At 42.0% G+C, this 19,628-nt stretch overlaps 1 protein-coding gene across 4 annotated transcripts in view; it reads right to left on the bottom strand.

The window, feature by feature from the left end:
• Positions 1 to 19,426, bottom strand: part of tln1 (talin 1) — a 144,819-nt gene extending 125,393 nt beyond the window's left edge. For all 4 annotated transcript variants that reach the window (XM_045693648.1, XM_045693650.1, XM_045693652.1 and 1 more), the window contains exon 1: positions 19,176 to 19,426. The gene's annotated coding sequence lies outside the window, so the exon portion shown is untranslated. The remainder of the gene's footprint in view (positions 1 to 19,175) is intronic.
• Positions 19,427 to 19,628: the final 202 nt, after the last annotated feature.

Below are 19,628 nucleotides of genomic sequence, written 5' to 3'. Positions count from 1 at the left end.
TAATCTCTGGTTAAAGATTGAGCTTTGACGTCCGTTCGACTACTCATACCCATCCTTACTTTGAAGGGATACAAAAAAAACGAACGGTAGTGTTAGAAAAACGCAAACAAGTGCAGTTGGATTCATATTGCATTGGGGTGATTGTGTCAAGACATTGTTCTATTGCATCAGTATTTGGTGAAGGCTCTGCCAAACATGCCCAGATCCACTTAAAAGCTTTAACAGCACAAATGGTTTCCTCCAACTCGGCATAAACAGTTGGTCCCATACGTACAGCCCACTTATGGTGAGAGAGGGAGCGCGACGTGACAGGATCCAGAAAAAGACCTAACAACCTTCCCATCGCCCTCCAATGTCAGCATGTAGTGTCAGATCACTTCCTGGGCCACTGGTATGAATGACAGCCGCATACGAGAATGACTTCCCTGACCCCGTATTCAACTCCATCTCCACCACCCGGCTGTGTCCGTTTCCCTCTAGTTCGCATAGTTGGGACTACTGTATCTACTGACAGGGACACCAAGTTAACAACCCCAAAACAACAATATGAGTATTAATAAGAACTATCTTTTCATGTCAGAGGGAGGAGGAGCGGCTTTCTGAGATCAGTCATAATCAGCGTTGTGCCGCCCCATCCCATTCCAAGGACTAGAGCACGTGCCCAAATCAGTGGGCGAATTGCCACATATTTACAATAAAACACAAGACTGGCGTCTCTTGTCTGTTTGGAAATACCTGGCCTCTTATTGTAACCATTGTACCTAGAAAAAATATGAGAGAAGAATGTTTGTGTCCTTTCTGCTACTGAGTGAGTTGTTGGAGAGTTATATTTGTCCTGTTGAGCAAGTCTATAGCAGGAATAAATACCAAAAAGGGCAACATTCCTGTGGTGCTCACCGAGATAGACATTCTGATGAATCATCCTGTTGTGCGGCAGGGACTGGGAGACTAGTCAGGATTAGTGATGCACCGATATGATATTTTTGGCCGATACGGATGTCCAATATTTTCCTTGCCAAAAAACCTGATACGATAACCGAGATGTTACATTTTAGCGGCCTTTTAAGCATTCTAGTACAGTTAAATAGTTAACACACACACATGGACGCAGCGGTCTAAGGCACTGCATATCAGTGCAAGAGGCGTCACTACAGTCCCTCGTTCGAATCTAGGCTGTATCACATCCGGCCGTGATTGGGAGTCCTATAGGGCGGCGCACAATTAGCCCAGCGTCGTCCGGGTTTGGCCGGGATAGGCCGTCATTGTAATAAAGAATTTGTTCTTAACTGACTTGTCTAGTTAAATAAAGGTTACACACACATCATCAAAACCTATTTCTTTCACTTACTTGCTGTCCTGTTTCGTTCATTTGTTCAGTCGTTTCATTCTCAACCAGGATTTCTATGGAGCGCCGTCTGGATCTCTGCAATGGAACACCGTTTGGGTCTTTGCGTGTCAGATAAGCTTGTTGACCAATCAGGACCTGAATATGACTGCACGTCACATAATAATTTAACGCGTTCATACATTTTTTTACGTAGTTATTACACATTGATTACACTATCCTCATATGTCACAACGATTCGTTGATACGTGTGCTATGATGCTGGTAAAGTAGTCTCGCGCACACCTACAGTGCTGGTCATAAAATAAAGCTAGCTAGCTCATGGATGCAAACAATGTTCTTCCCCAAAAACATAGCAAAACGACATATTTAGTTAGCTAGCTAACTATATAGCTAGGTGTCATCATCTAAAATAACCCTAACTTATAAGAACGTTCTTATTTGATTAATAGTTGTTGGATCCATCTATGTGAAGCTAGCCACAATAAGGATTAGCCACAACAGTGGACTTTGCGGTTAGCCTTCAAAATAAAAAAGTGTGGCATAAACCGCAAATTCCACTATTGTGCCTAATCCTTATTGTGGCTAGCTTCACAACACATAACCCGGTCCGGTCGAGCCTCAATAGCCAGATGAAGCTAGCTGCCTGCTTATAACGTTAGCTTTGGGCAACAGGGTTAAGTAGCTGTCTAGCTATTTCTTTTCATAAACTGAAGTTCAAATTCAATAGGTGAACAACAAGTGGCAACCTAGCTAATACTTACTCACAAAGATTCCTAAGTCATTGCTAAGAATATTGAAAATGACTGCAGTTTCTACTGGTCATTGTTTTCAGGCTGGTTGTATTGGTACTAGCTAGGTACCAAGCTAAAGCTGGCTACCCCAGAAGTTGCGGTCTAACAAATTATGCTTTATTACCAAAGCGGTATTGTAAACACATCGTTCGTGGCCGGTGTTAGGAAGACTTTTTGTACAGCTTTGAGAGTGCTACTGTATCTTTTTTGACAAGCAATGGCCCAAAACGGCGGTCCATATATCGTGAAGCTAATAGTAGTGACGCTATTACTGTGTAACACCAGTAGGGCAACATCTGAAAAATAGCGCGTACTGGTGCTCGACCACTCGGCGAAAGCCAACATCATCCTCGACAGAGAACGGTTGATTGTCAAGGGCAATATTGGCTTTAAATGGATTTTGCCTTTGAGTTCTCTTGCTGAAATGTTCTTACACTTTCAAAATGACTGCTAGACTCGATCCACACAGCAGACATTGTGGGCTAGGTTAGGAATGCTGTGTAGCACAACATTTTACGTGGCGTCATTACATAGGTAAGCACGTCAGCTTTGACATCAGTTTGCACATCGGCGTTAAACTAGACATCGGGCCGATACCGATATGTTCACCAATATATCATGCATCCCTAGTCAGGATCGAGGGAAAGATGAACGGAGCAAAGTACAGAGAGATGCTTGATGAAAACCTACGCCAGAGTGCTCAAGACCTCAGACTGGGGCGAAGGTTCACATTCCAACAGGACAACAACCCTAAGCACACAGCCAAGACAACGCAGAAGTGGCTTCGGGACAAGTCTCTGAATGTCCTTGAGTGGCCCAGCCAGAGCCCGGACTTGAACCCGATCAAACATCTCTGGAGAGACCTGAAAATAGCTGTGCAGCGATGCTCCCCATCCAACCTGACAGAGCTTGAGAGGATCTGCAGAGAAGAATGGGAGAAACTCCCCAAATACAGGTGTGCCAAGCTTGTTGCGTCATACCCCAGACGACTCGAGGCTGTAATCGCTGCCAAAGGTGCTAAAACAAAGTACTGAGTAAATTATCTGAATACTTATGTAAAAATCTGTTTTTGCTTTGTCATTATGGGGTATTGTGTCTAGATTGATGAGAAAAAAAAACTATTGAATCCATTTTAGAATAAGGCTGTAACGTAACAAAATGTGTAAAAAGTGAAGGGGTCTGAGACATTTTGGAATGCACTGTACATTCTGATGAATCATCCGGTAGTGCTAACTGAGATATATACATATATATTCTGATGAATCATTAATTTGTGTAGTCAATGGAAAACAATTCTACATGGAAAAAAATGTAACACAAATTGTGTTCCGCAGAGCACGTAGGATACTGTGTTTTTATATTAGGTTCATGAACTACATATTCATTCATCCCTGCATCATGAAACACTAGCATTCCAACTTCCGGATGTGCTTTAACATTGATGTAACATTATAACAACCTCATGATGTGTCTCAGGTAGACCCTGCTGTTACAGCATATGGTTGAAATTAGACCTGTGGTGAGGGGTTTGTCTGAATGGGTGCTCACAAAACACACAAACTCTCCCAGAGGGAGTGCAGTTAAACTGTGAATTCTGGCGCACTGATGTGAACTTCACCACTGTGGCTCCATGTTTTTCTGCTGGCTGGCAGGCTCTAAGATGCTTTGATGGCTTAACCAATGGGGAACTGTAAGCAATAGCCCAGGAACATCTGTTGGGAGTATAATCTGCAGGGCAAATCCATTGGCTTTAAATCTCTCTGCAGACACTCACATAGGATTCCTTCACACATTCTAGAATGAATGGAGTACGGAGTGGTAAAGAGGAAAACCTCTTAGTGATGAGAAACAAGTGGCTAGCCATGGCAACCAGGAAAAACGGAACTTTGCTCAGTGCTTTGTGCCAGTTTGAAAAGGGACTCCGTTCCCCTGTGGTCAAGCTCTTTGTAACTCCATGTTGTCACTTGTCAAACAAATTAAGCCAACTCTTATCATTTTCACAATGTTACAGAAAACATGACATTAAAGTGTTTGTTTTCTGACTTTTTACATCAATCTTAAATTGTGCTACACTTTTTTTGCATTGCAATTTCCGAAAATGTCAATAGTGGAATGATAGTGTTTCACAATATTACTTACCCGCCAGTGTTGTGATTGGCTGTGATACTCCCCTATTGATTTCTCCCGCCGGAGTGGCCTCTGTTGTCAGAATGGTAAAGCTGTTCTGACTTTGTGGCTGTGTTATGTAGTGGAAATCACTCTGTCATTTCCTGTCTGCTAAAATTCTACACTGTTCGCTCAATTTCAGTTTATGCGAGAAAACAAGCACTGAATAGTATAGGGAATCATTGTACCATCTAAATAGATGTGAAATATATTTTGTAACACCTTTAATCAGTTTCTTACTTCGAGAGAAGTTCAGAGTGCGGTCAGACTCAGTTTCGTAAAGAACTTGCGAAACCAGTTCAGAGAACTTCCGAGTAAGAAACAAATTAAAGATTGGGGTTAAAAAGTCATAACTATCCCTTTCAAAAGCTAGCTCCCAACTATCGACATCGGTCAAAAGAAATCCCACAATGTTAAACCATCCCCTGAAGTAATACAGTGTCAACAGGTTGCTACCGCAGAGACTAATAGCATCCTTAAATAAAGCAGTGGTAGATTTAGAACAGCAACATGAGCTAGGCTAGAGACTGGTCTAGAGACAGCATGGCTACTCTGGCCCGCCAACTCCATATCTGAATTCCATCCCACATTCCATTGGAATTCCGCTACGATTCTCTGCAGAGTCCAGGAGAGGGTGTAAGGGAGGGCTCTTTTTTGGGCCTCTTGTCACTGGCAAGAGAGGAACACACTAATTTAATTTATTCCCCGAAGGCTTGCAAGAATGTGAGGGAACCGATTGAGAAGCTCGGTTGGCATGTTGACGGAAAATAGCGGGTAAATCTACACAACCAAGCAGAAACAAGGTAGCAGAGGAGGAATGTCAAGCAGTTGAAAATGGCAGCTACATACTTCCCTCTGGGATCGAAACCCTTAAAATGTCACTTGTAGACAAATAAGTCTGGTGCAGTTGAATCTTCTGGTGTCTCCTTCAAGCCCTTCAGCATCTTTTGGAATAGACTACTACAGAGATATGCAAGCATGGCTGTTCCAAAGTCATGTTGCTCTTTTGTGACTCTTCCAACAAACTGATAGGAAATCAGCCAAACAATGTTTGGAGTAAAAGAATTAAAAAAAATAAAATAAAACAACATTCCACTTTTCATCAGGGATGCTTTGGAGAAAACACTGAATTATTGTTGGCTTTCAGTGGGGGAGGTCTGAAAAGGAAGTATTCCTTCACTTCAACCAAGTGCATTCTTCACCCTCTGCCCACAGCTTAGTTGGATCAGAATCATATCCTGATATAGATATGACACCGTTGATTCTAAAAGTCGTGCGAAACCGGTGTTGCAGTACAACTAAATGACCTTGGCTAAGATTATGTTTACGAGATCAAAGTAACTGGGCTGGTTCACACCATCTTAACAAAGCCATGGTCAGCTCAGGCGATACAACATCCTCCCTGCATGCTTGCTGAGAAAATGCCAGTGAGTTAGTGGAATATCTCCTTTGTGGAGTGAATGGAGGTAGCCACTTAGTTTTTAATCCAATTAGACTGTGAAACCACGGACATTCTTGGAAGTTGTGTGTTCTCAGAAAACGTCTGTGTCAAACTAATTGTGGTAACATTTGTGACCTGCACTCGCGCCAAGGCCGCCGGGCCAGGCAGGCAGCCTGGTGGAACTGAAGTCATCAAAAAAAGAGTTAACCAGGATAATTTTTTTTATTGAACCTTTATTTAACTAGGCAAGTCAGTTAAGAACAAATTCTTATTTACAAATGACGGCTTACACCGGCCAAACTCGGACGACGCTAGGCCAATTGTGCGCCGCCCTATTGGATTCCCAATCACAGCCTGGTTGTGATACAGCCTGGATTCGAACCAGGGTGTCTGTAGTGACGCCTCTAGCACTGAGATGCAGTGCCTTAGACCTGCTGTGCGACTCGGGAGCCTGGTTCAGCCATATGGTAAAAGAGAAAGGCCCTGTTACAATCGGAACCCATACAAGGGACACCCCCAAGTCACAAAGAACTATTGCAAAGATATCGTCAATTCTGGATTCATTTTCAAATGATCACGTTCAGTCAAATTTGTGAGTTTGACTGATCTAGAAAGCACTAAAGAAAACTCAGGCCTGAATTGCATGTGTGAACTGTGAACATGACAAGTCTGTGTCAAAGCACATCAGGAAGTCCAAGTTGCCTGGTTTTGATAGCACGGTTGTGAGGAGGAAGAGAGGAAAATTCCAACGGCTAGCATAATGCTGGAAAGCTTGTTCCCAGATGTGTGTGTAGACTGGGTGGTAGCTTGTAAACCAGTGGAGGCTCTTCAAAGAAGGAAGGGGAGGATCATCCTCAGTGAATTTCATAAAAATATATTTTTTAAACATAATTACATAATAAAATGTGGTTAGTAGTTGACTCAAAGAGAGAGAAAGACAATAGTTGAACAGTTTTGAACAAATTAATTAATTCAAGACTGTGTGTAGCGGTTATGATATGGTTTGTGAAGGTTTTTTTGCCTGGTCACATACAGCTGATGTGTTGTGCATTGAAGTCCACAAGCGAAGAGAAAAGGTGAGAAGAGAGCGCATAGATGCGTGAAGGAATACAACGTGGCTGCTATGAAAGTGAATTGTGATCAGGGGTGTATTCATTCTGCTGATTTCGTTCAAAAGTTGAATAAATGGAATCAAAGGAATGAGGTGGGGATAAACATACATTAATTTGTAAAAATAAAATAAAACTAGTTTGCAACTGTTGGACTAATGATTACACCCTAGATCAGCTAGATACAGGCATGAGTGTGCAAGGCGGTATTGAATGTGTCACTACCAGTGTGCACCTACATTGTAAACTTTCATTCATTGGCTAGGTTTTAGCAACCTCATGATGGGTATAGGGAAAATGATATCATGTAGTAGCCTAAACCTATCGCTGTTACATTGAACTGGGTGAATGGAAAATGAATGACAGTCATATAATATGCTGTAAATAAGGCCATGCTCATGAAGAAAACAAATATGTCCTCCCTCATTGTAAAACGGTACCGACCACCACTGTTGTAAACACATAAGTGTTGGGCCCAGGCCCTCTAATAGGTATTGTACACCACACTGAATGTCTGTCACAAAAAAAAAAGTAATGCCTCCAAGCCTAGCTATTTGGCCACTGTAGCTAGTAATGTTATAATTAAATGACAATGGATTTGTTTCCATGAAGCAGCTGCATGTAGCTGGCTGTTGTGAGTCAATGCAGTCATTAACTAGCTAGCACAACAGCTAGCGAATCATGCTAACTGTTTAGCTAATGTTAGCCAGCTAGCTAAAAATCTATCCATCTATAGGCTATATGTGATAATGGAGAGTGAATTCAAATTGTTTCTTGGTCATCTTGCTAGCTAGTTCTCTAGCTGTGGCCATATAGCTAGTATCAACATTAGCTTTCTACAACAATAGCAGCATTAGCACGGCTAGCTAGCCAGCTAGCCAGCCAACATTGGCTATAGACCATAAAGCAACACACAGGGACATGCATTGCAAAACAATGCTACTGCCACCTTCTGGGTTGGAGTGTTCTAACAAGGTTGAGCAGCTGACGACACTGTTCAGGAGGTGCCAGGTACTGTCAGCAGGCAAACGTTAGACAATCCTACCAGTTAGTTAGTTCTTTTTACAGCCTTGTCTGCGAGAGCACTACAACAACACTGCAGATGGTAAGACCTGGGGCAAGCTAAATGCTAAAATGGCATCTAACAGTCAGCAGAGAATCTGGTGGGAAAGTTGACACTTCACCATCTTTAGAGTACGTAAGTATTGTCTATGTGCAAGAGATTGCTACAGAACAATCCCACTTGGTTGATCAACAGTTTAAGCAAGGCCTTATTACTTGGCTCCATGTAGTGATCCTTCCTCAATTCAAACCAATATGATGTATGATGTAACTGAAGTGTCCGGTTATGGCATTTATGGGAGGTGAAAATGTTACAGGGCTGCTTCAGGAACCAGCGAACCTGATGCACGCAGCCATGGGACCATGATATGAGCAATGACGGGAGTTCAACATTCTTGCACTTTCATTCCCACAGCAAAACAGGAAGTTGATATGCACGTCCTCCTTCATGTTCACGTCGACTGACGTCTGCAAAGACGCAAAGTGCAGCCACGAACAAACTATTTTCAACTATATTCTATAACCAAAGTAGTTAGATACTTTGAGAGGGTAAAGTATGGCCATGATATTGACAGGCAAGAACATAAATTGTATTTCTGTCATGGAAAAAGGCGCTTCATTCCAGACTAGAAATAAAAGTAGGTTTGTATATTCAATTACAGATGGTTACATAGGACTTAATTCAATATTCTAGTCAACAAATGTAGGCTATTCATGTAGATATTCTGAGAACTACCGTAAACCAGAGTGTGTGATATTATGACATGGCAGCTGATTCTCAGCTGAATCCTGAAAAATGTTGGTGAAATAAATGTCTTAAATCTTGAAAGATGATTTCTAAAGCACAGGAAAACATAATGAGATGCCAATATCTAGGGTTTTTCGATCCTATTATTAAATAATACTCCAGTTAGTCAAGACAATACCTTGTAAGGGGAAGACGGCGTAGGGCTACCAGTGGTATGGAGGGGGGCCACTCTTACATTCCCAGTCAACTAAACAGTAGTAAACAGAGATATTCCTTTACACACGTCCACTCGAGATTTCGATCAGATCAGCATCTGCGTGCTAACAACATACTCGCTGTCAAACACAAGCTAACATTTTACTGGTGAGAATGACAATTTTCCATCTGTCAGGTCTAGACAGAAGACAACACAGTCACTTGACAGATCAGAGGCCAGTGGCAGGCAGATCTCCTAATGTAAGCAATGACACAGCTAGCGAGCTATGCCAAATATCTGCTAGTGTGTGTACTGTACGCCCCCTTGCTAGACACTGAGGGGGAACCCGACCGTACACCTAGGCTGAATGACTTGGTGTAAAAGAGAGATCTCATAGGTGTTCCTCTCCAATGGCTCCTATGTAGACCATGAGGAGGGTCAAGTTTGTCCACCACCACATGATTAACAGTGTGTCGTTCAACATCCAGTAACGGCAGGTCATCTTGTCATGTAGGCTTTCTGCCGGTATGGTAAAACATCGTTCTTGGAAGCCGGGGGGGGGGGAAATGAAAAATAATATGATGAACAAAAACTTACATACAAGCATAGTCTGAGGGCAATTCTGACACTAACAGGAAACGATGTATCCAGTCTTAATCCACCGCATTCTTTATTTTAATGAACCTTTATTTAACTAGACAAGTCAGTTAAGAACAAATTTTTATCTACAATGATGGCCTACCCTGGCCAAACCCTAACCCGGACGACGCTGGGCCAATTGTGCGCCACCCTATGGGACTCCCAATCACGGCCGGTTGTGATACAGCCTGAAATCGAACCAGGGTCTGTAGTGACGCCTCTAGCACTGAGATGCAGTGCCTTAGACCCCTGCGCCACTCGGGAACCCCATTCTACTGAACTTTTTGTCAGAAACATTACAAAACTGTACAATTGTGGCCTTTATAACTATCTACTTGTTAGTGTAGCTCAACAAGCAAATTATGTAGACAAAGTGCATAAGCCTCCACAAAGCTAATTGTCAATGCATGACGTAACTTTAAAATTAAAAGCGCTGCCGCTGGTTGCTGAAGCTTAATCAAATACATTGTGTAAAAGTGCACTGGAGCTTGCAGAAGGTGAACAGCAAACTCAAATCTGGGGGGGATGATCAGCATCATAAATGATGATCTTGGACTGGCATTTGAACACACAGTGAGCCCATTAGCAGAGTCGGGAATGCAAAACAAATGACTTCTTTAGCTGGAGAAATAACAGTGCATGTTGCCTTGACCAAATTTGGCTGGCTGAAAACACTGACATGGAGCAGCCTGCGAAACACACACACACACACACACGCACACACACACACACACACACCTAAACATGAGTGAGAGTGAGCAAGGACACATACTGTACTGACATCAATTAAATCTAGGTTGTTTCTTTACTTATACTGTACAACAACAACAAAAAATTGAAAAATGCAACAATTAACGATTTTATTGAGTTACAGTTCATAGAAGGAAATCAGTCAATTGAAATAAATTCATTTGGCCATAATCTATAGATTTCACATGACTGGGGAGCCAGGCCCAGCCAATCAGAATTAGTTTTTCCCCACCAAAGGGCTTTATTACAGACAGAAATACTCCTCAGCACTGGATGTGGAGGTCCTGGGCTGGCATGGTTACATGTGGCCTGTGGTTGTGAGGCCGGTTGGATATACTTTTAAATTCTCTAAAACAACGTTGGAGGCGGCTTATGGTAGAAAATGTACTTTAAAATCTCTGGCAACAGCTCTGTTGGCCTTTCCTGCAGTCAGCATGCCAAATGCACACTCCATCAAAACTTGGCATTGTGTTGTGTAACAAAAAACTCTACATATTAGAGTGGTCTTTTATTGTTCCCAGTATAAGGTGCACTTATGTAATGATCATGCTGTTTAATCTTGATATGCCATGCCTGTCAAGTGGATGGATTATCTTGGCAAAGGAGAATTGCTCACTAACAGGGATGTAAACAAATTTGTGCACACAATTTGAGAGAAATAAGCTTTTTGTGAGTATGGAAGATTTCTGGGATCTTTTATTTCAGCTCATGAAACAAACACTTTACATGTTGCGTTTATATTTTTGTTCAGTACAGCTTGCCAATCTGTTACTATACAGTACAACCAGGGATGCATTTATTTAAGGCTATTTATTCATTAAAAAGGTGCAATATGCAGAAATCGCTCCCCCATTTCCTGGTTGCTAAAATTCTAATAGTTTGTCTTATTTCAGTTTGTGACAAAACAAGCTATATATAAATGTAGAGAATCATTGTACCATCTAAACCACTGAAATATATTTTCAACAACCAAAAATATTGCATTTTCAGCTGGTGTACAAAACCGAAAGTAAAAGACGCAAAAACAGTACTTAAGAACCTGAAGCATAGAAATAGCGCACATAGAACATATCTACCGCTTCTTAGACTTGCTTTCAATGAGAATGAAAGATCTATAAGGTTACATTTCTATGTTATTTTGGTGAGCTAGCCCAAAAAGTTACACATTGCAGCTTCAAAGCTAATTATTAAGGCTATGGTTTACAAGGCCATGGTTCAGCCAAAACTGCCACAATGTGCTCTTCCCAATGTGAGCATGCCTCAAAAGGTGGGGCCAAATTCAGAGGAGCCAATAGTGGCAGTTATGGCACATTTGAATTCTGTTGTTGATGTCTGTAAACAGGAAGTTGCCTCACTGTGTACAATGATGTCATAGTGCTTAGTCCACCTTTTAACAAAGTGACTTGTGGTAGGTGGTACAGAGTGGATATCAAAGATGGATGGGAGCAGTCCTGATACTCTTTTATTGGCTGTAAAGGTTCTCCATGTTTTTCCTGTTGACGTTGCCAGTCTCCCGCCCATGGGGCTTCCTCAGGGGAAGCTCTGAATGGCTGTCCAGGGAGAACATCCTGAGGCCATGTGGTCACTGTGCCAGGGGTCACTGTGGATCTGACTTCAGAAAAGGCCTAATGGCAGAGACCAGCTGGGACAATGCAACAACATGAACATCCCTTCACTTTGCAATGTTCCCCTTCCATTATTGAAATGAGCTACTGAGCTAACTCTGTCTTGCTCTTACATCTTACAAAATATTTGGCTTCAATCGATCTCAAATTGGTTGTAATGGAATATTCTAGTTTGTGAGGATGTAGCGTCAGAGAAACATGACAGTGATACATTTGATACGGAGGTTGCGCTGTCTTGCAAAACCTACCTTTTATCTGACTCATGCACTCAGTTGGTTGACGTCACATATACAGTAATTGCCCGGGAGGATACGTATAATTGTGCTATCCAGGAAGACATCCACCAGCCTAGACAGTGCTTCAGGAAATGACCAAGACGTTAACCTGCTTTGAATAGCCAGAAGTGATCACGGTAGGTGTAATGCAAATACAAAAATCACTGGATATGAGTAGCAGTACAACTCACACTCAGCACAGTTCAACCACTGACGTACAGTCAGTCCATTGTTGATCAAAGCTCTTGGAGTAAACCCTAAGAAAAAAAAAATTCTGTTGTAAACAGACATTCATTCACTCTGCACAAATGGAGAGTTTGGCAAACACTATGGAACACCACTGTTTTAGACTATTCAAATTAAGATCAGCTATGAAATATACAAATTGCAATTTTGGCCCACAATGCAATAGTCCACTACTTCCACATTGCTATTTTCATAAATAGATCTTCACTGTTGAATTTGATCAGACATTCAGGTTCTCAAAAAAGGTCATGTTCACGTCCATCATTTTGAGCAGCCAGCGTTTGAAATACACATTTCCTGTTCTGGTATATTTCACAGTGGATTCAAATGGCCGTTGTGAGTGAGGTCATAATTTTTGCCTTGAGTCAATCTTTTTTTTTTTTTTTTTTCACTAAGTTATACACAATCTGAACTTGCAAAGTAACAGCCAGGGCCAGCTTCGACTGTCTTTAACAGTCTGCAAACTGTCCAAATTATATGTTTGGGTATTCTGAAAAAGATGATTGGGAGTAACATTGTCTCTGTGGAGTTTTTTGCCAAAACAGAAGGTGAGACTTTAAATGATGAAAATGGGAAATGAATCACAAAACATAGCAGATCAGGCCTCGTTCCCTAGCCCATACCGGTTCTCCCTTTCTGTTCCTCTGTATTACCCTCATCTATTCATCTCTCCGCTTTTCTTATTTGGTCTCTGAGATTACCAAGAACCCTTCCTTAAGGTGTGGGCTAACATGGCAACTTCAAAAAGATTCCTGGCCTAAATATAACGTTTAACTGCATGACCCATGCTGCTTAGAAGTCTAGACATCTACCATGATATCTACGCTCAGCGGTAACACGCCTATTTAAACCAAGGGAGCATGTCCATTTGTATGTGGCGAAGAAACATTGTTGTTGATTTTATAGTCATGGTGAAAACATTGATACAGTTGCATATTGCAATATTATTTTGGGATGATATTATATTGATATTTGACTTCAAGTATAAAAACAAAATGTAATGTTTTGCTATGGTAGGTAGCGTTGGCAAGCGCAAAACGCCAATATATTTAATCCTATAGCTTGTTCTCAATCTTCTTTTTAAATATTGAGCCAGCCTGTTTTCAGGACTAATTTCCCTGACTGACCAAAACTAGTTCTCATGCTGTCTCTTGTCTCTCTACAGCAGACATATAGTGAGCAATTAGTTTGGAACATCAAAATCGCAATAAAATCCCAGGATCGAATCACAATACATATAGAATCGTGACAATATCGTATCGACATCTAAGTATCGTATTGTGACTATCTTGTATTGTAACTGCCTTGTTCAGGGGCAGAACGACATTTTTCCCTTGTCAGGGATTCGATCCAGGCTACCTGCCGTAGTGTTCAAGATATCAAATATGGTTATTTAACTAGGCAAGTCAGTTAAGAACAAATTCTTATTTTCAATGACGGCCTAGGAACAGTGGGTTAACTGCCTTGTTCAGGAGCAGAACGACAGATTTTGTACCTTGTCAGCTCAGGGATTCGAACTTGCAACCTTTCGGTTACTAGTCCAACGCTCTAACCACTAGGCTACACTGCCGCCCCAATAGCGTGGCTGTTTAACACAATTGTAGACTGATGGTCTATCAAATGTTAAAAACAAGTGGTCAATATGTAAAAAAAAAAAAGGACAGACGATCTAGACCTAAAATTGGACCTCTAAGGTTGAAAAGCTGTATGAAATGTTGCTGTATAGGAAAAGTGTCTAAAAAAATAAAAAGTGCTCCATTGCAATATTTCTCTCCTGCTTGTATTTACCATTCGAGAGAATGAAGACCGTCAGTTTGTTTGGACAGTGTCAAAACATTTAGAGAGAAAACATTGTTGAGAACATGCATACTTGCCATGGTCAATGGGATTACTCACCTGTACAAACACCTGTCAACAAACAACCATTCAGTCACATGCTGCCGTGTCAAATGGGTGCTTTGAGCACATCTTGGAGGCAAAACAAACGTATGTGACCTTAGCAGTTTTAACTTAAGACAAAACAGTTATAAATGGTGTACCAACAGAAATAGAAGTATGTTGCACCACCACAAGGGCGGTTCTACCATTTTAACTGCCATTTCTACAGCAAAAGAAATACCACAATATTTTAGCTGGCAAGCACCCTTACGCATTATCTTGCAGCAGTGGAACCCTTGAGTGATTCCAACAGCTAGGCCTAGTCCAGAGCCATGTCTCTCCCTTGGGAAGTTAGTTATGTTTCCTGTCCATAGGATTAAAGATATTTCTGCAGTAGGAGCTCATTGCTATAACTGCCCTAAAAATAACTACATTACACATCCGTAAGTTTAACATAAAACATGTACTTATATGATTGAGTGAATGCAGGGCATTGGGTTTGATGCGTCTTACAGATGCTTCAGTTGCTGACAGGAGAATCATAAATGACTATTAACTGCTGAAGAATGTGTTGTTAGGCCGGTATATAGGTCCTTGGAGGTGCTCAGAGACATTTGTTGTTTGTATGAGTAGGTCCCTGTATTGGAGTAGGTCCCTGTATTGGAGTAGGTCCCTGTATTGGAGTAGGTCCCTGCCAACATGACTGGGTCTAGTCAATATGGGAGCCATGAGATGATATGTTGAGAAACCAGAGTAGCCTGGTCCCAGATATGTTGAGAGACCAGAGTAGCCTGGTCCCAGATATGTTGAGAGACCAGAGTAGCCTGGTCCCAGATATGTTGAGAGACCAGAGTAGCCTGGTCCCAGATATGTTGAGAGACCAGAGTAGCCTGGTCCCAGATATGTTGAGAGACCAGAGTAGCCTGGTCCCAGATATGTTGAGAGACCAGAGTAGCCTGGTCCCAGATATGTTGAGAGACCAGAGTAGCCTGGTCCCAGATATGTTGAGAGACCAGAGTAGCCTGGTCCCAGATATGTTGAGAGACCAGAGTAGCCTGGTCCCAGATATGTTGAGAGACCAGAGTAGCCTGGTCCCAGATATGTTGAGAGACCAGAGTAGCCTGGTCCCAGATATGTTGAGAGACCAGAGTAGCCTGGTCCCAGATATGTTGAGAGACCAGAGTAGCCTGGTCCCAGATATGTTGAGAGACCAGAGTAGCCTGGTCCCAGATATGTTGAGAGACCAGAGTAGCCTGGTCCCAGATATGTTGAGAGACCAGAGTAGCCTGGTCCCAGATATGTTGAGAGACCAGAGTAGCCTGGTCCCAGATATGTTGAGAGACCAGAGTAGCCTGGTCTCAGATATGTTGAGAGACCAGAGTAGCCTGGTCTCAGATATGTTGAGAGACCAGAGTAGCCTGGTCTCAGATATGTTGAGAGACTAGAGTAGGTTGGTCTCAGATGTTAGTGCCTTATTGCAAACATCTATGGTCACCCGTTTATAAAACGATCTGGGACCAGGCTAGATCCAGAGGCGGAGCAGGGGCGCCTCCCACAGTGCACCTTTCTTGTGTAGTGTGAAGGTGCCCCTTTCTCGTGTAGTGTGAAGGTGCCCCTAGACACTGATCTTGGGCCAGTTTAGCATTTTCCCCACTAATGGTTAAGGTTAGGATTGATGAAACTGATCCTAGATCTGTAGCTAGGGGAAACATCAGTCCGTACCCACCTCTCTGCTGCTGAGGAATCAGCAGGATTCTCCTGCAGCACCCACACATCCCCGAGGACAAAGGAGGCCTTCATTCCCCCAGAGCCCAGTACAATACCACACAGTTGTGGCCTTCAATAGCAACCTTGTTACCCAGGGGAGAGTCTGTGGCACATGCTGCTCCTAGCCTTGCCTTTGTCTGAGGCAGAGCTGGCTACTGTCGTCGGCAGTATTACGCATTGCCATTCACACTTTAATGGAGTGGCAATGGATGCCATTGAGTGGCTTTCACTTTCAAAGCCTATATCAAAGTTGAAAAGGAACAGTGTATCTGTTTTACAATTTCTGGGCAGAAAGTACAGGGCACATTTAGGACATAGCCCATTTCTGGGGCAGAAAGTACAGGGCACATTTAGGACATAGCCCATTTCTGGGGCAGAAAGTACAGGGCACATTTAGGACATAGCCCATTTCTGGGACAGCAAGTACAGGGCACATTTAGGACATAGCCCATTTCCGGGTTCTATAACACCTGGATCAAAATGCACTGACTGAGACACTTGCAACAGGGGCTCTATAATACAAAAAAATGTATGCGCAATACATTGCTTCATGTGTGATCTCTTATGAATACCTTCAGACAAACTAAGCCATGTAAAGAATCAGACCAGTAATGGATCAGCAGACACCAGTGACATAATTCATGATGAACATGCATAGTACACGCCATAGAAATAGAATGACTAGTAAGTGCACTTCTAGATGGCCTTGAGGCTCCATGACAGAGGAGCAAGGTGATAGTTTAAAATGCATCCAGACTAACTTCTGATACTGACAATAGCTTTACAGGAGTAAAATAGGCATGGAAATAAAGCAAACATGCTGTTGGGCTGAATCACTCAACTCCTCATTGACGATGCACTGACTCGTCTATTGAGCCTCTCAGTGTTCATGTATCTATTGGAAGTCCTGTTTGGCATCCTGTCTTTAATAAAGGCTTTTGTTGGCTTCTGGGCCACAGAAAAAGGAAAAAAAATATCTAAATCTGATGCTGAAAAAACTAGTGGGCCCTTTGTTGGCTTTTAGAATTTTCCATCATAGAAACATACAATAGCCGAACTTGAGTGTTATGGATGGACCATTTCCAGCGATGATGGTTAGACTACAACATCCACTTGTTTTATGTTAAACACTTTCTTGTGAACGTTGTGAAATAAATAGATAAGTACAAACATGACATCTGACATTTTGTGAAAACATCTTTACCCTCCCTGTTGCTCAACAATGACTGTTTCTTTCAATGACCTAAACAAGCCACACATTCAAAACAGAATTGAATTCACAATACAAGCACAGAGACATGATTGAACTGAATGCTCTCTCAACCACCGATTAAAGAGTAACAGACAGCGAAACAGTCGAGAGCCTCAGGCAAACCCAAGCTTCTGACACTATCAGAGTCACACAAGACCGACTACTGGCCTAGGCTAGCCTCAAATAAATTATAATTATTGCTGTGTCATGAGCAATTTCTCAATGGCACCCGTCCCCCTCCCTACCAACTGTCACACGGCTGTGATGAGTGACTGTGCGCTGCTCAAGGACAGTGGTTGTTGGCTTTAATAATTAGGGTCTGTGTGCACTCCCGTCATTCTTTTTTCATTGAAACAGTTAGCTGTTTGATCCAATTTATTTACTAGTTGACAATTTGTAGAACTCAGCATTGCACGTGTCCTAACAGTAAGACGCATTGTAATAAAAATCAGGTTAAGGTGTCGACACACATTGCAGAAAAAAAAACCCACAGAAAATGGTATAAAAGAGTAGACTGTACAAAACCATAAAACTAAATGCCAGAAAAATCTAGAAGGAAATCACATCAATAACATGGTTTTTTTCCCCCCATGTAGCAAGAATGTAGAAGTGCTGTTCTGTTTTGAAGTCCACTGTGTGCCTTACTGCCTTCCCAGAGAACATTTACATGTAGCAACAGGAAACATGCCCTGCCATGTTACCTGAAAACTGCTGAGTCTAGCTAGGCCCTATCAAATCCCTTACCTGCAAGCATATATCAATCACATTGCTAGCTATTCATTGGCTCCATTTCTCCTGAGGCACATGTGTCCCCACAGCTACATAGTTTGTTCTGTCACACGGAAATGGTGACACCACACCCCATCTTGGTGTTGGAATTCACACCCAGAGGCTGCATATTTTCTCTAGCTTGTTTGACAACTGCAGAACACACACATAAAACGAGGCCTTGAAACATTTTTGAAGAAGTTATGGCAATCCAAACTACAACAATGGAAAAAGATTCATCATACAAAGCTAGACCATGGAAAACGTATTTGAAATGTGAATCTGTGTTAGGTAGGCTTCTCTATAGACAAAGCAAGGGTGCAAAAGGCATTGGGTTATGCAATGACTGCTGTTAACTACATAAACAGTAGCTTGTTATTTGAAGCCAAATAGACACATTTTCATACAGGATGGATACCATATTCTGGCTTCATGTAAAGTTTTAAGAACGACCAGTCAAATGAGGTAACTGTTTACAGACAGCTACCCAACTCAGTCTGGCTGGCCAGAATATGAACATAGGTAATGGTGATGACAGTGTCTGAGCCAACCAACAATGAGAATGATACAAAGTAACACACCTTAATGTAGTCTAGAGATTTAGGACGTGACACGGCTACAGTTGGCTAGGATTGTAGGATGACCTAGTTGTATGGTTATAAGGCAAATTCACTGCATACCAAAATGTACAGCGTGCCATGTGTTTAATGAATACAAAATTCTTTTTTTCCCTTCTTTATTTACGAGCAATAGGCCAAGAACTGATCTGTAATGCATGTATTCATGCCTTGAGGCACTGTTTCGCTTCCGTATTAAAATACTTCTCTGGCTACAAAGCTCCGGAAATCGAAGTAACGTTAGAAGGTTCAGTTTACGTATTATTGTTACATGGTCGTTTCAAAATCTTTTTTTTCTCTCTCGATATAAGCTACGACTAGGCTACTGCTCTAAAAGATTTGTCAAGATGTAGCCTATTCGGCCCTCAAACTATTCGAAGTGCATAACTCGGTGAAGTTTAGAGAATGGAGGAGTAGAAAACTTCAAAATCGGACTTGACGTCACGCGCAGTCAGGCATAGTTCTGGACTAAAAACACACATTGTATCTCCACTCACCTCTTAGTTCCTCTTCCTGCGAAGATTTCCCACTTTCAAAGGTGAAATATCGAAATTAAATCCCTTTCCCCCAGCAGAAATGGTGTTCTAAATGCTGGTAAATGTTAGAGAGTGATTTTTCAACTCCCTCCCTAGTCCCGTTCTTTAGAGGCGGTGGTACAAACTCCACCCTTCAGCGAGTCAAGAGCACAGACACTATGATGCAGGCATGGGCGGTGTATCAGGGGACGAGAACTTGTGGATTTCGTGTAAGTCAACGTCAACTTTCCTATTAAACCCCAACGTCACTGAATTATTTGTGAATGACACATCTAGCCTAACAAGCCCCATTTTAAAAAGTCGACTAGTTACCAAATAGAGATTTGGTTACATCCGTCACCTCACCCGCAAACAGATCAACTTCAAAGTAGCTTACTGTATTATGATAATATAGCCACCAATTAATATAACCTA

The sequence above is a fragment of the Salmo salar genome, chromosome ssa01 (assembly GCF_905237065.1).
Source record: "Salmo salar chromosome ssa01, Ssal_v3.1, whole genome shotgun sequence".
Lineage (NCBI taxonomy): Eukaryota > Metazoa > Chordata > Actinopteri > Salmoniformes > Salmonidae > Salmo > Salmo salar.
The sequence above is the reverse complement of the archived record's forward strand: the minus strand, read 5'-3'. Positions and strand labels throughout refer to the sequence as shown.